Source organism: Octopus bimaculoides, chromosome 2 (genome assembly GCF_046866305.1).
Source record: "Octopus bimaculoides isolate indiv1 chromosome 2, ASM4686630v1, whole genome shotgun sequence".
NCBI classification, from domain to species: Eukaryota; Metazoa; Mollusca; class Cephalopoda; order Octopoda; family Octopodidae; genus Octopus; species Octopus bimaculoides.
The window spans coordinates 173,421,823-173,429,669 of NC_142929.1; the positions used below are offsets into that span (position 1 = coordinate 173,421,823).

Genomic DNA, 7,847 nt, shown 5'->3' on the forward strand with positions numbered 1-7,847 from the left:
TATGTATGTTTGTGCAATTGCCACTAAAACACCTGTTTTCGCTGGTCTCAGCGAGATACGGAACGTAGGTTTTGCCAATCCTTTCTCTGCACAATGATAATTTAAACTCATACAATTGACTTTCTTAAAAATAGACACTTACTTTATTTTTATATTATGTTTTGTATTGCAGAATTTATTATCAACAAGGTGAATATTTTTTAAAAAAATCAAAATTACACTAATTTTCATTTAAAACTTTAAATTTTACCGAGAATACAATCTCACTGGTTTTGTGTCAAATGAAATAACATCCATGACACTCCATACGTTAGTGATGCTATAAACGTTATGTTTCCACAAATTCGGTGGAACACTTGAGGTAAATTATTTTGTTTTAATGTACAATGACACATGTAACAAATTTCCTTACTTTTATTTAAAATCTGTGATAAATTATATTGTTTACTTTCAGTTTGACACATCAATAAAACAACACTAAGAATAAAGGGGAACAATTCAGCATAACTGGAAGATTTTTTAGGCATCCAGTTAAAACACACACATACTCATATACACACACTGAGCCAACATTTGCGCTGGGGGTACCTGGCGACCTTTCATTACTTTTAGTTTCGATTTGATATTTTTGTATATAAATTGTTCGTTGACATGGTTGTGCTTGTTGTCATGTTTTACTTAGTCGTTCGTTAAATCACTATCCATCATATATGTATGCGGGGTGTGTGTAAAAGAGAGTTTGTGTGTGTGCCCATCCACATGCATGTGAGTATAAACATATATATGTTAGTGCCTTTGTGAAAAAATTTACAATTATATAAATATGCGCAAACACACACACACCCACCCACACACACACACACACACACACACACATGCACATACACACGCACGCAAACACACACACATACGTTAATATTAGCATCACGTCATATTGTGTATAAAATATATGCTTCAGTGCTGCGTATATACATTAACATAGATATTTTGTTTGGTCATTCCTTTCACTGTGAATATCATAATATTATTGTACATCACTGAGCTTTTCATAAGCCGCTAAACACGGTAAGTATGATAGTGCATTCAACAACATATGTATGTGCATTTTTAGTGCAATTTCATAACACAGTTCCTTGAATTCCGATTTTAACAAATATACTGCCACAAGTCGAATTATAAGCTTTTGTATATAACACGTAAGCAAGATATTCACATAAGTATATTTGCTTGTGTTTATGCGTATGTATGTCTGTATACTCTCCTTCACTTTCTCTCAATATCTTTATGCATTATATATGTATGTTGGTAGGTAAAAGTTATTTTTAACGAATAAAAAACGTATTCGATATAACGTGTAATTTAATTCATTCGAGTTTGCTATTTGCCTTAAATTCAAGAATATTCAACCTCTTTGGGTAACATATGGTTCTATAATCAAAACTGTACTTCTATTCAAAATGGCGATAAGACATCACTTTTCATTGGCTAACATAAACCACTTGATTCACACGTAAAAAGTTGTAATTCTGAACTGGAAAAGAAAATATTTTTTCTTGAAATGACTTCTTTGCTTGACTTGGTAGTAAAATGTTGATAGCAAAACTATTTTTGCTTGATTTAATGGCAAAACTCAGTGTTGGGTTTCTTGTCAAATTTGGTACTTCATAACGTACTTAAAATCACGACTTTTTTTTTAAGAAATGGGACTGATTTCGTTTGACTTGCTGATTGGTGGTAATATATTGCATAAGTTTGAGCATGGAGTGACTGTGTATAGGCGTAAGAGTGACTTATGGTAAGAAGCTTGTTTCCCAACCACATGTTTCTGGGCTCAGCCCCACTGCGTGGCACCTTCTACTATAGCCTCGGACCGACCAAAGCCTTGTGAGTGGATTTAGTAGAGGGAAACTGAAAAGTAGCCCGTCGTATATATATATGTGTTTGTATGTGTGTGAGAGAATTATGTGTGTGTCTGTGTTTGTCCCCCTCCTCCATCGCTTGACAACCGATACTGGTGTGTTTAAGTCCCCGTAAACTAGCGGTTCGGCAATAGTGTCGATAGCCCGTCGTATATATATATATGTGTTTGTATGTGTGTGAGAGAATTATGTGTGTGTCTGTGTTTGTCCCCCTCCTCCATCGGTTGACAACCGATACTGGTGTGTTTAAGTCCCCGTAAACTAGCGGTTCGGCAATAGTGTCGATAGAATAAGCACGAGGCACACATAGAACAAATCCTGAGGTCGATTTCTTAGACTAAAGGCGGTACTCCAGGATGGCCGCAGTCAAATGACTGAAACAAGTTAAAGAATAAAATAATCGCTTTAATAGTAGAATCTCTCGCTACAACTTGATTCATTGTAGGTTGTGCTTTCAGTCGGTTTGGTTTTCGAAATCCACTGCTACACTGAAATATGAAAGGAAACATGAATTTACTGTATTTTACTTAGAGGCCTAGTGTGAATATCTCTTTCTCTCATAATCAAATTGCAAACTGCAGTCAAGGAGAAGCAACATTTTGAGTTTCATAGACTCACAAATTTGGCAGCACCTAGCACGGTTATTATATAATACTTTAATTTTGGAATATAATTCCAATAAGTTTTCCGTTTTACTTCCTACTTTCTACTCTGCCTTTTCAGCTGCAAATGCATTTCGAAAAAATGGGTTTACTATGTATGTATATGAGTCTTCATATGTTTAATTGCGTATCTATGCGGCTATATATCAGATCTTGTCCAATAAAAGTTTAGCGAAGTCTGATTCGTTCTAAAGAAAATGAAATCAATAACGGGGACGTGTGCCTGTGTGCGTGTGCCTGTGTATGCATATGTGTGTTTGTGTGCGCGCGCGTGTCTATGCATATGTGTGTGTGTGTGTGTTTGTATGTACATGTTTCTGTGTATTCAGATAGATAGATAAATGTCGTTTACTTTATAGCGCATAAGACTTTGCTAGCGACTGTCTATATATATATGCGTGGCGGTGGTGGTAGTCGTGGTGGGGTATATATTAACGAGTTAACATGCTACTAAATATCTGAAGAAAGACAACAGAACAATAGGACAATATGCAAAAAAAAAAATATTCTGCAAAGATAATAGAAAACCATTAACCAAAATATAAGAAATCACTAAACATATTTAGTAAAGCTGTTATCAGGTTGAATAAAAATACAGTAAACAAATCAAACCAGACCTAAAAGAAATTCTGAAATATATAATACCCACCAAATTACGTTATTTATCTCCCACTTCTCTCCTGTTGCATTTGGTATTCATCTATCTATCTTTCTATATAATGTTCTTGCTGAATCAAATGTTCTTTCTTCTTCACACACACACACACACTCTCTCTCTCTCTCTCTTCACCACTCTCTCTTTTCTCCCCTCTCTCTCTTCTTCCTTCTCTCTCTCTCTCAAACGCACACATCCCTCTCTTACAAGCCTCATAACGTCATAAAGACTACTAAAACACACAGTGATACACATACACATACACATACACATATATATGCGATACATATACATATGCCTGTGTATATTTATAGGTATGCATGTATGTATGCATGTGTGTGTATGTTTTGTGTGTGTATACCTATGAATATGTGTATAAATAAACACATATATGTGCATATGTATGTGTGTATGTATGTATATATTTATATATATATATATATATATATATATATATATATATATATATATATACAAAGAGAGAGAGAAAAATATAGATATTTAGATTTATTCTTATGTATATATATATATATATATATATATATATATATATATATATATATATATACATACACATGCACGTACGTATACAAATAAATACCCACACTTTTAAATATGTATATACATGCAAACACACGTACATACATATATGTATGTTTGTATATACACACACAAACTCACCCACCCACACACCCACACACAAACATGTACCCATGTTAATTTGCGTTCTTAATCTAATACCCTTCATCAAAGAACTTGCATCTGAGATCTCTTGGTATTCCTTTCTGCTGCAAATATATTTTAGATGTTTGGTCTTATCTGCTATTCAGTAACATTGACCACAGCCCTTGGCCAGTTCTGCTGATTGCATTTTGGTGCACATTCTTCTACATTACCAGTAATGGCATACTAGTAATATATCCCCATATGTTCGCATTCTCATACAAATTATTCCGTTTTTTTTTCTTCTTTTTTTTTGTCTACATGATAACAGCAATAGTTAATAATAATAATAATGATAATAATAATAATAATAATAAAAATAATAATAATAATAATAATAATAATAATAATAATAATAATAATAATAATATTAATAGTAACAATAATAATAATAATAATAATAATAATAATAATAATAATAATAATAATAACAACAGCAACAACAACAACAACAATAATAATAATAATAATAATAATAATAATAATAGGTGGAATTGCAAAATTTTGAGATTGTTGTTTTACAGAGAAATTCAACGTTGCATGAGATGCTACTAGTGCTACTTGCTGCAGTTGCTATCGTTTTGATTATTGCTACAAATGCACTTACACAGATTGTAAGTCTTTAGCCTCTGGAAAGTTCTGCGCTCAGATTGAAAATTCAAGGAACATTCATCTATTGTCATATGTACCAAGTGGCAAGAAATCACCCGACAAAACATTGGTTTTGCAAATGTTTCTTTTCTGTTCACTCTTTTATTTGTCTTTTTATTGTTGTCTAATCTGATTGGGCACATCTATGATCAAGATCAAAGACTTGTGAGATGAGACCATGCTGATTATGTGTCTATGTACTTCAATATTCACTGACTTTTCTGTATGGTGGAAGCTAAACTACAATTTGACATAAATTTGTAAACTATATCTAGCATGTCGAATGACTACGATGAAGGCTGATCGCTCGTGCATACCACCTACACTTTCCGCTTGTTTGTAACACTCGAACTCACAAGAAGCTAGGATCAAATAATCGGATGTTGTCATTGTGTTAAATATTAATTTACAGGAAGTACAAATGTAATATAACGGGATATTTTATTGCTATTTTGCTGTTTAGTCATTAGAATGTTGTCTTATTGCTGTAGAAATGAGGCGATATTTTAATTAGAATGGCTTATAAATAAAAGGTTTACATTAAGTGTAGTACATAGATCGTTAATCTAATTAAATACTCTGTCGATTGAATTTACCGGGTTTTTAATTAGCTGAGCGGCTAATGGCAACATAGTGTAAGTTTTAATATTTTTTCCCTAGATCAGAGCCAATGAATTTTTGTCCGACATGAGTATGCGGCACTGAGAAGGCCTAGAGGAGCTGAAATCCAACGAATTTTCCTCTTTCCCTCTCTGTTTGTGTCTGTCTCTATTTCTCGTTCTCTTCTCTCTCTCTCTCTCTCTCTCTCTCTCTCTCTCTCTCTCTCTCTCTCTCTCTCTCTCTCTCTCTCTCTCTCTCTCACACACACACACACACACACTTTGATATTTATTAGACTTTTTAACCGGAGTATCTCTGGACACATCGATGAGCGAACCTGACACAAATGCCCATCGCTATACCGAAGAACCTTTTCGAGTTTTCGCCATCCAACTTAGAAGCTTTTTCCTTACCAGTATGCTTTGAAAGATGTTTGCATTATAAAAATTTAGAAATTTCGAGAGGATTGAAATATATTTTTTTTGCAGTGGATCTCGATATAGACAAAGTTATAAATATTAGCATGTAGAATATTTTCATAGAAAAACTCTCAGATGGAAAAAAGCTGAAGGCTGAGTCAGAGTTGGTTAGTTACGCTATAAATTTTGAATCCTTTCTTTTTTTTTTTATTAACGTTCTCTCCCTCCTTAAATGAAAAGTCTACTTCCGCCACAAAAATTAACCTTTATAGTCCCTTATTCCGTGCAAATTTAATGTACTCAGGTTTATATAAGCTTATAAAGGAAGTAATTACGCGTGTGCATGGGTACTTGATTCAGCGTCGCTAATTCAAAGGTGATGGATATGTTGATTAAATTGTTCCCTATGCTTGACTGCTTCCTTATCTTATATGTATAATTTGTGTCTTTTGAGTCTCCCATAGTATTGGGTCTAACATCATTTAAATAATAGACAGGAACTGTGCGTTAATCTGGTTGGTATTCAATGATAGACGTCAATAGATTAAAAAGAAGACATCAGGTAACTACGCTGTGGTACTGACGGGAAGATATGATACGAAATGTTTTGACATTGTATAAGACAAAAAGCACAAAAGTGGTTCATATGTTAAAAAGGCGGTTACTTCTGTTTACATCGTATTTGGTTTATAATAGGAAGTAGCATTGGGGTGGAGATCGGCTATTGTCCATGAAAATGGCGATACACCTAGTCAACTTTTACTTTTCTAAATCAATCTCACATATGCTCCTGCCTATCTGTCTGTCACATATTCTCTGTGTGTGTGTATGATATGTATATCTGTTACACGCACACACACACACACGCGCACACACACACACATACACACACACACACACACACACACACACACACACACACACATGTATATATGAATATATACCTGCTTCTGTATATCTTTCTATACGAGGCCTGATCAATAAGTATCCGGACTGGTACTATAAATACAAAACTACAACACGTACCAGTTTAGCATCTAATCTTCTTCAAAGTGGTCCCGTTCGGAAGCAGCACACTTAATCCAGCGAAGTGTCCACTTATGGAAGCATTCCTGGAACTAACTCATTTTTTTTTTTTTGGTGGGGGGGCGGGGATAATGAGCAGCTGCCTCGTCGCATTCACTTTGATTTCTTTGTCGTTCTGAAATCTTCTTCCTTTCAAGCGGAATTTGATTTTTGGATGGAAGAAAAAGTCGCAATGGGTGAGATCTCGGGAATACGATGGCCGTCGGACTAAGGGAATGCAGTGCCTCGCCAAAAGCTGCTGTACACGCTACGCTGATGGGCAAGTGCGTTATCAGCTGAAAGTAGTTTTGCCACAAACTTCGCAAAAACGCGTCTCATACCCAAACCTTCAGGGATAAATAGACTGGACTGAACTTTAACTAATTTGAACATCCTCTGATAACTCATCAGTGGTGATTCGACGACTTCCCCTCACAACTAGACGCACATCTGCTACGTTTCTCGCAGTTCTGCTGGTTCTGGGTCTCTCAAAACGTTCATCACAATCGATATTTTTGCTGTTCATACACTCCTCACAATACACTTTCTGTAACTTTGCGTAGGCCTCTGAACAGCTATCGCCAAGCTTCTGGCAAAATTTGATGCAGATTCATGATCAATGGGACGATCACATGCTAAACACATTCATTCGAAGCACTGCTATAAACAGCAGAAGCGAGCTAGAATGTTAAAACTTAGTTCGCATATACAGCATAGTTCAAGGTCAAACTGTGCCAAGCAACTTTACTCTGCGGGCTTTAGCGTCGTTACAATGGCAACAGTCTGGATACTTCTTGATCAGACCACGAAGCTGCATCAGTTTGTGTGCGCGCGTGTGTATATGCATGTGCATGTGAGTGTGTGTGTGTGTGTGTGTGTGTGTGTGTGTGTGTGTCTGTGTGTGTCTGTGTGTAAGTCTGTATTTGAGTGACCGACAGATTAGTTATTCAGAGCTTCCCTGACCCATGTCACTTGACCTTCTGTTTGGGACATAATAAGTTTGGCCTTTCATTTAATTCTTTATAATGATAAATAAGTCTTGATACATCTGAATGGAAAATGAAGGCTTATGACATCTTATTATTTCTTCGGACATGAGTGAAAGGATAATACGATGGTAAGGAGAGGCCGCTTGGCCGTTTGGTAGAAAACT

At 35.4% G+C, this 7,847-nt stretch overlaps 1 long non-coding RNA gene across 1 annotated transcript; it reads right to left on the minus strand.

The window, feature by feature from the left end:
• Positions 1-2,311: 2,311 nt before the first annotated feature.
• Positions 2,312-3,390, minus strand: LOC128247128 (uncharacterized). Its single transcript, XR_008263553.2, has 2 exons — positions 3,231-3,390; positions 2,312-2,407 (listed from the first exon to the last, which is right to left on the minus strand). It is a non-coding gene; the product is annotated as an uncharacterized LOC128247128 (long non-coding RNA).
• Between the last annotated feature and the right edge of the window lie 4,457 nt (positions 3,391-7,847).